This window comes from Macaca nemestrina, chromosome 15, assembly GCF_043159975.1.
Source record: "Macaca nemestrina isolate mMacNem1 chromosome 15, mMacNem.hap1, whole genome shotgun sequence".
NCBI classification, from domain to species: Eukaryota; Metazoa; Chordata; class Mammalia; order Primates; family Cercopithecidae; genus Macaca; species Macaca nemestrina.
Window position 1 is genome coordinate 64,252,557 of NC_092139.1, and position 12,976 is coordinate 64,265,532.

The following is a 12,976-nucleotide window of genomic DNA, read 5'->3' on the forward strand; positions in this document are numbered from 1 at the left end:
ATCTATTTCCTTTACCTACAAATCCTAGTGCCTGACTATATTCACAAGTCTTGTCTTTAGCTGCTTTCATGAGACTGAGTATGTCTGATATGACGTGAGCAAAAGCAACCTGCACCACCTAAGATGAAGCCTATTGAGAAGATCACAGAAAACCCTCCACACTCTCTATCCAACATTTACTGACTGAATACAGAGGAGTAGGAGACCGTAAAAGCTGCAGAACCCCATGATCGAAGGACTGAATGATGGTGTGGAACACGGCCTCTACTCCTTTCCTTACTGCTGACATGTAACAGTCAACTGTACCTTGACCAAAATTCTATGATAAGTTGCTGACATCTAGCATTGTTTAATCCTTGTTACTCTTTCTCCTGCCTTCTCAAAGGCAGATCCCTAGTCGGTATGACTTGAAAAGTACAACATCTAATTCTAACTAAATTGTTGAGATTTTCTTTCCATACAGCACTGTATTTCATACTTAATTGATGAGGTTATATAAAAATTTACTTATTTTAATTACTAGCAAGACATCATTGTAATAATAAACTGCGATGTAATATATTTATCCACTTGAGCAATAGTTTTGGGAAGATATACACACACAAACATATATGTGATATATAGGGATATATAGTAACTGTACTTTGGAAATATATATACATGCACAAAAAGAGAGACATGTATGAAATAGTTTTGGAATATATATATGTAGAACAACTTTACAAAATTCCAAAATAACCACACTATAAACAACAATATATCCCAAAAGTAATAAAATGGATATATAATTTTTAAAAGTTGGTAATAATATGGCTTTTTGGATATTTTGTCAAGTTGCTCCCCAAATTATTCTTAAATACTATCAAAACTGAAATCACTGCCAACAACGTAAAGGGGCTCCAGTCATCCCTATCTTGTAATTATAGGGTATTGTCAGAACAATATATCAGGTTGTATGAATGTAAATACAACCTGATACAGAAACTGGAAATATAGCACTTATTTCTAATAAATGTGAAATCAAAGTGACTCTGTAACATAGAAAGAGAGTCAGTGACTTTGGCATTTCAGTATGCTCACTGATGTTTTAAAGAAGAACAACAATCACTATGTAAAAATTACTGAACCAGATCATGTCAAATTCTTTAAGGAACGGATGTGGAGTTTTTATGATTCACCCAACAGTAGCAAACACGTTATCGTTTTTAGAGTAAATACACTAAGACAATTCTAAAGATGTCAAAATTCTGTTTTATTGCCCAATTCTTTTTTTTTTCCTCCAAAAGGCATGGGAGAAATTTGTCACACCTTTAGTTACACAGCAAATTTTGAACACTTCCTATTTATGTTTGGAAAAATTCTCATGTCATAACATTTTTCACCAAAGCAAAAGTCAGAAATTTGCTTTTGTAGCCTCTTTTTTAATAGCTAAAATATTTTGCAGTGATGTTGTCTTTCAAATTGTAAATGTGGGACTCTCATCCAGAAAAGAACAATATAGGAGGCAAATTCCATACATATCCATCTTGTCTGGTAAGAGTGATGGTAGAATGACCTGGACTTCAAGGCCAGACATGAAAAACGTTTTGACCTCCAGTGCCGGCATCATGAGGGTGAGCTGTGGTGACTCCAGTGTAATTGTTTTCTTGCCAGTTGTAGGATCCTCACTGGAACATTCCCATGTTGGGATCTGTGGCCATTTAGTAGTTTCTGTGACTGACTTCATGACCCACCCGAAGATCCAAATGTCTTTTAGTAGACTCCATTTTTACTTCAATTAGTTTCCTCTTTTTTCCATTATTTTTAAAATTTCATTAAATAATTTTTTTGGTAGACCAGGTGAAGTGGCTCATGCCTATAATTCTAGCACTTTCAGATGTCCAGGAGGGAGAATGACTTTGAGGTCAGTAGTTGGAGACCAGCCTGGGCAACATGGCATAATCCCATCTTTACGAAAATACAAAAATTAGCCAGGTGTGGTGGTGCACGCCTGTAATCCCAGCTATTCAGGAGGCCGAGGCAAGATAATCACTTGAACTGGGGAGGCAGAGGTTGTAGTGAGCCCAGATTGTGCCACTGCACTCCAGCCTGGGCAACAGAGTGAGACCCTGTTTTGTTTTGTTCTGTTTTTGTTTTTTCAAAAGAATCCTCATCGTGTAAAAATTGGTGCCAAACATAATTACAGGCAATGGAGCCTCAAGGAAATAAAAATCCAGGGCTAGTTATCTGGTCTGATTATATTGCCAGGGTAAAAGAATTCATCTTATATTGAAAAGATGTGATTCTTGCTGTCCCTGGCAGACAGTAATGAAAGGATTATTTAAATTTTCAACTATGATCACTGATGTAATACATCTATACTTAACAGTTTCTAGAGTTATGACATTGGCATAAGGAAAAGCTCTGTGGGATAAGCTGATTGCTTCTGATTGTACTCAGCCTTAGAGAAAGATAATGACTGCTTTCCCTAATTTCTTAACTCTTGGGATGATCGGATAAGTAGGAATTGTCCATAGCTGTGCCACAAGTAGCCCCAAATCAGGTCCAAAGGTGGCTGAATTATAATGCTATTTGAATTGTCAGCTTCACCAACCTTTTATTTGAAACTCAGGGAATTATTGTAAAAGTGTGTGACCTGGAGAATAGGAATGGAGTGATATAGGAGGTAGACCATTCAGAATAGAGCCCACCCCCAAACCTCACTGAATTTCTGTTGCCAGCAATAGTTATTCCTCTCCCACTCCCCATGTGTCTGCTTCTCTGTTGCTTAAATGCTCTACAATAACACACCTTGGGAAAGGACTTGCTGGGCATGTCCTTACTCTTCAGCCCTCACCATGGCCTCATTTCATGGTTCCTTTTAGACTCAAATTAGCTTCTGTTTGCTTGAGAGTAGTTGAAGTGGAGCAGACATGTGAATTATTATGTCTCATGGCAAAATAATTGGAAGATTTTGCTAGATGATATTACTAAAAATGTCAAGAATGTCTATGGGAAGAAATCCTGGGGGTTTTAGAGCCTTAAAGATAAAACATAGCATGAGAAGAGATATGCATATTACACTGGACATTCTGAATTCAATGCACTATTTAAGGGGTGGATAATTCTTCTCTGCCAAAGGCCACATAGTAAATATTTAAGCTTTAGACACCAAATGATTCCTGTCATAACTATTCAACCTTGCCATTGTAGTCAGAAAAGAGTTATAGATAATACATAAAGCTATCCGTAAGGTCCAATAAAACTTTATTTATAAAAACAGGGAGTGGGCTGAGTTTGACATTCAGGTTGTAGTTTGCTGACCCCTATGGTTGCTCATACGTTACTAGTAATTATATTTACTGTGTGGTTGATTGAAAGCCCTATCCCAGAGCAAACAAAAGCTAAATAAGTTTGAAATAACAAGTATTCCTTGAGAAGACATTCAAAAACTTTGGGAAGAATAGATGACAGATTTTCAAAAACTACCAGGCTAACTACAAAGGCCCTACTATGTGTCAAAGGATAATTGAGGAAGGGGCTTTATATGCAGTTACATTGGGAAGATATTCCAGACTTGAACTATCACCATGGTGTCTCACCCAGTTCTTAGATTTCAACTATTATGTAGTCCTAAAGCTTCCTGAATGAAACTTAAGGATATTGTCATTAGGAAGAATCACGTGAGAACATGAGAGGTCTGCTGGAAATACTTCTTCTGGCCTTTAAAGATATCTAAGGTCAATTGTCATAGTAATTACACATGGGAGATTGGGAACTACTTAGAAAAATCAATTATTACTGGAAACTCTCCCTAGCTAACACAAATATGTGAGAAGCTGGTATATCACTGTCAATCAGCCCATAGAGATGTTTAACAGGGTTCTGGCAATTAATGTAACTTTCAAGTCCAGTTCAAGGTGCATCCGCTTGATTCTGAATGTTGTGCTTATGTACTCAGTTACTGAATGTAAAGCTAGAATTATTTTGCTTAGCAACTTACAGAATCTACACATTCCCTTTCTAATTCATGGTTAGAGAGAGTCAAGTAGAAGCCCTGGAATCTCTCTTTTTCTACCAAAATAGTAAATGAAAACTCCTCCTAAATGTCTAAGAAAACTTCAGCCAACAGTGCCACTATCAGGTATGTGCAAAGTGTGTATCATGTATTGTTATTTTTCTTTTGCCGTTGCAAAAGACAGAATTGAATAAGTTTATTGGATCTTCTTAAACATATTTAACTCCTCCTCCATATGTGTTTAGCTATGTTTCAGTGTGTTTGAGTAAATATATCTGGCACATAGTATACAGATACTTATCTAGGAATTTATTTTTCAACAGTCAAATAAAGTATTTTTGAAAGTTTTTATACGAGAAGACCTTGTTTTTTTGCCATATAATCACAGAAATATGTAAATTGTAAGATGTCAGTTTTGCCCATAAGGAGTTAAACATATATACATATAATTCTATGGAGTATCATGATCACCTATTACTGTGATTGTATCATGCTAATTATAAAATGAGGTTAACAAGTAGTGGGTGCCCTATATATTTTGGTAAAATCTACAGGAGACAGAGACTGACAGATATATTACACTTTTGCATTTCTGGGTGTTCAGCAGTTGGAATGTTTTAGGAATTCCACTCCAGATAAAAGATAATTTATTAGTTCTTACATCCTGTAGCACTACTTTTTGAACAGTGGGGAGCAATGCTTGATGGACCTCTTTGACCTTTGGAAGCAATAAATATCACACTGGAATGTGCTGCTCAGATTCTTTTCCTTCGTGACCCTAGACTCTTTCACTTTTGAGTGAACTCCAAAGCAAAATAAGTCAGTCAAATTAAAATACATAACACAAATAGTTCTATGATCTTGCCCCAGTGACCCAATAGGTCCACGAAAACTTGAAGTATTTCTTATAAATTGCAATGCCAAATAGAAATTGCTTTCATTTCTAAGACATCATGAATTTTTAAATATTATTTTTGGTTCTTGTTTTCTCTCTAGAGATTAGAATATATTCTTTGTGAAGGTAAAGTTTGCATCTTTTTTCTTTTATTTTCATTTGTTCATTGCTATACCTCCACAGCCTAGTCCAATGTAATAGCTCACAATGTAGTTATTCAAATAATAGTATTATAATACTATATAGGAAATTTAAAAGGGTCATGGATTAAGAGGAAAGGAAGGCCACGTGGTCAGGTACAAGGACATCGTTTTTGTACTTGCTTAGGGAAGAATTCTGCCAGACATGAATCTTTAACAGATCCCTGGATAAAGTGTGAAAGAGAATCATGGAAAAGTTGGAAAGAAATTACTCCAGGCAGAACAATATGAGTTTGAAAGTTCCCGAGGTGTAAGGTGAGCTTTGTGTATTTGAGACAAAGTGGAAAAGACAAATTATTTGGTAAGGCAAAGGAAGGTGAGGATGGCCAGATATAATTTGGAAAAGTGGACAAAAGCTAGATCATATGGGGGTTTGTAGAGCATGGTGAGGAGTTTGAATTTATTGTTAAATAGTATAGGAAGTCACTAGATTGTTAAATGAGACACTTAGGTGATCAGTTTTACCTTTTAGAAGATTTCCTTGGTTTCTATGTACAAAATAATTTGAAAGAGTATTAATAGCAGGTGGAGGACCAATTAGGGCAAAGCTGTTGTACGCAAAGAAGAGTTGATGACGGCTTAATTCAGACTGGTGTTGGTGTTGGAGTGGGCTAGGGTGGAAGTGCTAGTCATCATGGCAGTAGTATTGAGCAGTGCAGTTGTGGATGTGGTCGTAGTAATGATAGTGAATGGGGTAGTCGGAGGCCAGGGTGATAGTGGTGGTAGTACTGGAGGTAATGTCATTGTGGAGGCAATAATAGCACTGGTGTTGGTTTTCTCTACTACCTCTTTTGTGAAATAGGGATAAGTGCCTGCTAGGATGCCTAGAAGAATTAAATTAGCTAAAACATTAAAAGAATTAGAAATGTGCCATAGCCAAGTGAGCACACAATAAATGATGACTGACCATAATATTTTGTCTTCAAAATGACCAACTTCGATTACTTGTCCCACATTTGAATTCTATGGAATATGCCCACTCACACCAACCAAAATTATTTTCTATGGTAACAATGAATCATACATCTTCTGTTGAATATGATTTATTCTTTTCTGAACAATGTACTTTAAATGAGTAATTCACCTTGCTGAGACATTCTAGTTCCACATTTTGAACTGATTAATGTATACCTTTCAAAGTGCATTTAATATTTCTTATGACATTTGAAGGTTATTCCATCTGTCAATAAAAAAGAGTATCTTCTTTTTAATAAACCCCTTCCCCATCAGTCTTCTTCAATCATATAGCATTTGATTATTCATTTACTTATGAGAATAAATTATTTTGAAAAATGCAGTAATAGATGTATGCCCAATATAATACAGGACACATGTCTGTATTCATGTGGGTCAATCTAATAATTTTGTGATCAGGAAAAGTATGTACAGTTGTATTATCTCAATTAGAACTGAAAAGAAGTCTAACAAGTGTTACCATACCATCTTCAACACTTCACTTACCATACTGTTTTCAAAAACAAACAAATAAAACAATACCTCAGGGGTACTTCAATTTTTCTCCTTAGGAATTTTCAAAACTCTTATATAACATTTAAGACACAATGGTGTTTCCTTCTTATAGTTTCTCTGTTTGGATCAAAACTATAAAAAGAAAAATAGAAAAAGGGTACACAACACTTGGTAAAATTGAAAGTATTTCCATTATTTTAGTCATGGGGAACTAATTACATGCATAATTGTTACATGTGTAATTTGTCTTTGTTAGTCTGAATAAGCCCATTGTGCATATGTGTTTGTTTTGTTTTGTTTTGTTTTGTTTTGTTTTTTATCAAGGGCAACTGTGCCAGTCAGTATACTTATTCTCTTTTTTGAAAGAAAATCATCAGATTCCTTCATTTTGACAGGTAGAACATTCTGGAATAAATAGACAAAGTAGAAAAAGTAGACATATAAGTCAGTTTCATCTCAAGTAAATTTAAAGTAGGAGCAATTAATCAATAATGAGGTAATGGAATTTTAGATGAGTTTCAGGGCTGATGTGGATTTTGTCATGTTAATGTCACCGTGTATAACTGGGAACATCTGCTGTCTGCCTTATTCTGTATGATAATATGGAACTTCATATATCTATATAATAACACACTAAGTCTTGTTACTTAGAATATCTTATCTACAGTCAAGTGAATGCTCTATGACAGTTAAAGATTGGTGAGCCTTAGTTAATCTCTGTATATTATTTACAGTCCTGTCTAGCATTGTTACACATAATATCCCTAGGAAGTAACATGGAAGGAATATACTAATATTTTATTTTCATTTTTTGGTACAGTTCCTGATTTAATGTAGAGATTTTTAAAATACCATTTTCCTATCTTAACATGTGCTTTCAAGTATATTGTAGCCCTCCAGTAATGGCACAGTTTCACATAGAAAATTCCATTATACATGTGAATGAATTATAGCATCATTTTAAGGACAAGATGTTGCAGTTATACAGACCTGAATTCAAACTCTGTTTCAGCAACCTATCATTTCTTGACCTTGGATAAATTATGTAATCTGAGACTCGGAGTCTTCAATCAAAAGAGGTGTGTTAAGGTTTATTGAGGAAACACACATAATGTGCTTAGTTTGGAAAACAACATGTAGTAAATAATGTAGTAATAATTCAATAAATTGTCACTATCATTATTTAAACATCACAAAATAAATGTTTACTTCATAACTGTATGAAATTATATTTAATTATAAAATAATATAAATATCTATTCTTTAGGAAGGTCTGATCACTATTAATTTGTAGTGGAAATATGAAAGGGAGATGGGTAAAACTATAACATTTATTTATACATATTGAGAAAACATTCATTGGTTATATCACTCTCTGGGAAAACTATATATATATTGTATTAAAATGTAGTTTTCAGTAAGCTTAATTCAATTACTCTCATCTCTTCAATACATAAACTTTATGCCATTTGTTGCTTATATAGTACATAGATAATTTTTATTTCTATGTGAGAAAATTCTCTTTTTAGGTCTCTTTCTTTAAAAATTGTAATGTACTTGCGGGCAAAAGCATACTTTATGCTTTGTCTCTCTTCAACACCTACTTAAAGCAGAGCTTGTACTAACGGCCTGTGAAGAACACCAAAATATTTTATTCATATTATTTTATTGTAATGAAATGTCTCTTCAGAGGTTTTGAGAATGAAAAATCTCTAATTTGTTTTCTCAGACCGTTTTTAGATTCTTTTGTCTGATTCTGACCTGAAAATATCTGCACAAGTGTGGTGTTTGTTGTCGTTAGTGAAATAATTGGGAACAGGGTCAGATTATGAGTCCGTTTTTCAGTTGCACTGACAGTTTGACATGAAGAGTCCTGTACCAAGCCTGAGAACTCCAACTAGACGGCGCAGGCACAGGTCTGCCGTGTTTAGGAACTGAAAGAATAGGAACATGCACTAGAGGGAAAGGAACCACCACAGTGCCATAAAATTCACTGACTCAACCAATTCAGAGGTTTAATCCAGAGCACAAGCAGGTTACACTAAAAAAATAACAGCTCTCTACCCCTGGACATGCCCTTTAGCAGAGTGAGCTTAGTAAAAAGGGTCAGAGACCCAGAATCCCCAGGTTAACTATGTTTTAGATTTGCTTGAACAAGTATCTTAACTAGAGTGCACTTTTCTTTTTCTATACATAAGACTGGAATTATGGGCTAGGAATTTCTTTTGTCAAATCCTATTCTCAAATTCAGAAAATAATCATATATATAATTTTATTTATATTTTAAATATAAAATATAATTTGGGGGTTATGATTTATTCATAAATGTATTCATAGGTAATAGAAGAAATATTAACTATATCTTAATTCTAGTCACACTTCATTTAGAGAAATGAATATTTGAATATTATAGTTATTTCTAACAATTATGTATTATGCTTTATTGGAAGTTAAATAGCCAATAACAGCAAGAGCTTTATTTAAAGATGTTATGTATTGTTTCTCACTACATTATGAGATTATTCATTCACTCTTTGTTCTATATGGTGAAATATCAGGGGGACAGTTAAAACCCACACAAACACATGCAGGGAGGGAGAGAAAGAGAATGAGAAACAGAGAGAGAGAGAAAAGGAAAGGAGGAGAGAAAAACAGAGAGGGAGACAAGCTGGGTATGTCTGTCAATTTATCAATATATCAATGTATTTAGATAATGTTTTTACTCTGTATGCAACACTTTAACATGATTCCAAACACTTAATATTTTAAAAATCAAATTATTCATAATTTCAGCCACATTAATTTGAATTTAAATATGATTAATTTGGCTTCCTAGAGATATGTCAAAACAAAAGTTTCTGACTATTAATTTATCAGAATAGGGTTTAAGATGTAGGGGGCCAAGATGAATTGAACAAGACCAAACTGAATTAATTTTTGGCACTGTTTATTAAAGTTATGAGTAAAGACAGAAAAAGATGAAATACCTCAAACTGAAATCTATTAGTGGCGTAATTTAATTCTATGCAAAGCCCACAAAAGTTCCCCTGAATCAAAAGGATATTTAGTGATTAAATATGCTATAGAAGTCATAGAGTAAGATCATAGAAAACATATAATGTCTGAATGCCCAAATTAGTCATTGTATAACCCCATTATTGAATATAGTACAACCATTATGTAAAATTTTATATATAGCTTAATATATGAGAAAGCTTAATAATAGTTTCTGCATTATAAAGAAGATAAAAGCATGTTGACAATCTATACTATTCCAGTTTTGCTTAAAAATATGAGTATGTGCATATATATGTGAGTAAAGTGGATACATATATATACACACATATACTTTAATTGATATGCATATATGCATACATATGCACACATATACCATGTATATATAATATGTATAATATACGCTCACTCTACATATACTCTACACAGATATATGAAAGAGAGGGAATATACACTGAATATTAAGTGTTATTAACTTTAACTTGTTAATCTGTAGGCAAATAATTTTATTTCATAGAATGTTATATTGTCAGTAAGGTCCAGAAATATTCACTTTATTTTAAAGTAAAAATATATTTCCTGGCTAAAGAAATAAAAATTATTTAGAATATCAATTTCTATTGTAATATTCCATAATTTAGATACTTGGTCTACTTTTCATTTATTTACCCATTTATTCATTAATTATGCACTCATTTATGTATTTATTCAGCACTAAAACTTAATTAGACTGTCATAGCCATGGTTTGAGAGTACACATGATTAATCAGAGGAGTATGTGTTAGAAACACAACAAAATTTATCAATTCTATGACTTAAAATATTAAAAAATAATGGTAAATATTTACACATTTTTTTTTTTTCTTGAAAACTAGTAGGCAAAAAGGATGCAGTGGACAGTTTCTTTTTTCTTTTTTTTCTCTGCAGACACAAACTGGGTGTCCTGTAATTTATTTATTTATTTTATTTTTGTTTTTTTTTATTATACTTTAAGTTCTAGGGTACATGTGCACAACCTGAAGGTTTGTTACATATGTATACATGTGCCATGTTGGTGTGCTGTACCCATTAACTCGTCATTTACATTAGATATATCTCCTAATGCTAACCCTCCCCCCTCCCCACAATAGGACCCGGTGTGTGATGTTCCCCTTCCTGTGTCCAAGTGATCTCGTTGTTCAGTTCCCACCTATGAGTGATGTTCAATAAGTACTTCAAAGGAGGTGGTGGTGTAACGGGGATGGAATTTAATAAAATCATTCTGTTCAAAGCATAACATTACCTCAGAGCTTCCTTAATAATGTAATGCAGCCATAAATTTTAAAAAGACAAAATTTTTGAGGAAACAAAAAGACAAATTATTTGGTAAGGCAAAGGAAGGTGAGGATGGCTAGATATAATTTGGAAAAGTGGACAAAAGCTAGATCATATGGGGGTTTGTAGAGCATGGTGAGGAGTTTGAATTTATTGTTAAATAGTATAGGAAGTCACTAGATTGTTAAATGAGACACTTAGGTGATCAGTTTTACCTTTTAGAAGATTTCTTTGGTTTCTATGTAGAAAACCAATTAAACAAGACATTCTTCATACCAGGAATCCTTAAGAATTTGCTTGCAGAAAGTATTTAAACCACACGAACAAAAGGATCTCAACTCTTGAGTAGGAATAATCTTAATAGTCACTGATTCTGTCTCAATCATATCTAAAGCACTGAACTTTATCAAATGACCACATCAGCCCATAGAGCCTGTATCATTATGTAATTGACCTCTGTCATCAAGAGAATATACTACAAAGCTGTGGCTCCTTCAGGGACCCTCCTTCATGACCATGGGCACCTTGCCTTGGCTTTCTTATGATTTCCAGCCACTGGAAGCACTCTGTCTACCCTGCGGAAAGATTGCCAAATTCATTTTCAGTGGTTTTATGCGGCTCTTGACAAAACCTGAGATTTTTGTGTTTTGTGCTTACTGTTTGCAACTCTTATGTGTTTATAACATTTTTTTCAAATGAAAATATAAAATATTTTATAAAATTCTGTCTATCAAGACTTAGGTCTGATATATAAACAATGTCAGAGAGTAACATTGTTTATATATTTTTTACATATATTGGGCTAATGAGTGAATGCATGAATTGTGTAAATGCATGTGAAAGCATGTCATCATTTTTTTAAATTTCACCTGTTTATTTTTGACATTTTCATACTACTGTATAATATGTTGCACATAATTTGTTAATCTTGTCTGTTTTTTAAGTAAAAATTAAAACCTGTGCACTGAAGAATCCTATGTAAACACATGATTCTCATCTATTTCACTGAAAAAGATATGCCAAAATAATAAGAGTAATTATTTTTCCTATTATGCTTTTTATAAATAAAGCCTCCAAGGCTGCTTATAGATTATCTTGTATTAACTACTCTAGGTTGAATTCATTTCTGGGATACAAAATTATGTGTTTGGTAAAGGCACCGCAGAAGTTTATTGAGAAACAAAAATGTTTCTTTAATATAAAAGCAGATTTTAAAATTACTAAAAAATCAACACAATTTAAGTTTGGGAATATAATGTTTTCTAAATAGAATAAACTATGAAATGTAACATTTTTGTAAATTTAAATATATAATAGTTTATAGAACCTCTTCAAAATATCTCTCCAATTTTTTTAATACCAAAAACCTACTTAATTATTTTGTAATACACTTGTAGTGTGTTGCTGAATCTTATATGTGCTTTGTGCTTAGGATTTCATACACTCAAAAATGAGGCTGACCAATTTGTGGGGATGTGGGTATTTGTTAATATTTTCTGACTTTCCTTTCAACATTCTAATCCCTCCCACTTCTCCCTGTCTCTCTCTCTTGTTGTTGCCTGATATTTTTATATGCCTTGCTACTTTACTTTTTACATTTGTTTTATTTTAGATATATCACTTTCAAACACCATATAGCCTGAATATTTTATTAATTTTAACAACCTGAGCCTCCTCCTCAACTTATTTTTAGAAAGCATTAAAAACTCACAAAAGTGTGATCACATATATTCATAAAATTCTTCATGTCACCTTATTTTATTTTTAATATTTAACTTTAAAAAAATAGTATTTAAGATACATGCAGAAAAGTTGACTTTTTGTGATCTGTTTTATAAATTTTAGTATGTTCTCCAACGCTATATGTTTTAATTTTCTGGAATGTCTTATAAATGAAATTATGCAGCATGTAGCCCATAAGATTGGCTACTTGCAGCATAATAATTTTGAGACTCATTCAAGGTGTTGTATGTAGCAATAATTCATTGCTTTTTCTTTGTTGAGTAGCATTCCACTGTGTGGCTATGCCACATTTTGTAAAATCAATTCATTTAAGGACAACAGATTCATTGAAGGATGTTAGGG